Here is an 830-nt window from a genome sequence, read left to right as displayed (position 1 = left end):
GCCGGGCTTTCAGCAAAGGCGGTCGGGTGTTTGCAGACCGGGGCGAGCCCTGTGAAAGCAGATAAAAGAAAACATTTATTAACGTGTCATTACGAGGGGAGCGCCCGGCCGGGGCTGTCACACGCCCCGCGGAACACTGGCTCCTTCCAGCTCCGAGGGAGGAGAAAAAGCGGCCAAGAGGCAAGGATTCTCTTCGTTTCCAGCCAAGTGGACCTGCTCAGTGGTCCTCCACACTTTACTGCAGTATTTGATTTATTAGCGATGCCCCCCCGTCTGTGTGTTGCACACACACACATGCACACACGCGCGCGCGGCTCTGGCTCGCGTCCCTCCCTCGTTTCCAGCTCCGGGGCGAATCCCACAGCTGTTTCAACTCTCCGCCGAGGGCGAGCGGGAGCGAGTGTGTGTCGGGTGAGTGTGCGTCCGTGTCCCGGCGAGGGTGCGCGCTCGGCGCCGGGAGCGCGGCCAGTCGGGTCCCGAGGCATCGGGAGGCCGAGAGCTGCGCGGACCCCCGCTCTCCGCCGCTGCCCCGTCCGGGGCCGGACTTCGGGGCCAGGGCCGTGCGCGGAGGGCCACGGGACCGGGCCGGCCCGGCCGCGCGGCCATCGAGCCGGAGGTAAAGCGCTGGCGCGGGGCGGGGGGCGCGCAGGGAGGGCGCCGCGGCGGGTCCCCCCGGCCCCGGCCCCCCCGCCCGCGGCTCGGGGTCCGGCGCGCCCGCCACGGCGCGCGCTCGCCTTCCCCGCGCGGAGGCCGGCGGGCGGGCAGCGGGCCGCGCCGTGACACGGGGCTGGCTCGGGCAGCGCGGCCGGCCGGGCTGGGGCGATGTGAGA

At 72.2% G+C, this 830-nt stretch overlaps 1 protein-coding gene across 3 annotated transcripts in view; it reads left to right on the top strand.

Moving 5' to 3' along the window:
• Positions 1–274: 274 nt before the first annotated feature.
• The window catches only part of SULF2 (sulfatase 2), a 116,064-nt gene continuing 115,508 nt past the window's right edge, over positions 275–830 (top strand). The window contains exon 1 of one of the 3 annotated variants that reach the window (XM_035006504.1): positions 275–411. The gene's annotated coding sequence lies outside the window, so the exon portion shown is untranslated. Of the gene's footprint in view, positions 412–470; positions 617–830 lie in introns of those variants that run through there. The other 2 variants (XM_035006502.1, XM_035006503.1) reach the window with 2 other exon arrangements.

This window comes from Mirounga leonina, unplaced genomic scaffold (assembly GCF_011800145.1).
Source record: "Mirounga leonina isolate KUSES-001 unplaced genomic scaffold, KU_Mleo_1.0 Mir_150, whole genome shotgun sequence".
NCBI classification, from domain to species: Eukaryota; Metazoa; Chordata; class Mammalia; order Carnivora; family Phocidae; genus Mirounga; species Mirounga leonina.
The sequence above is the reverse complement of the archived record's forward strand: the minus strand, read 5'-3'. Positions and strand labels throughout refer to the sequence as shown.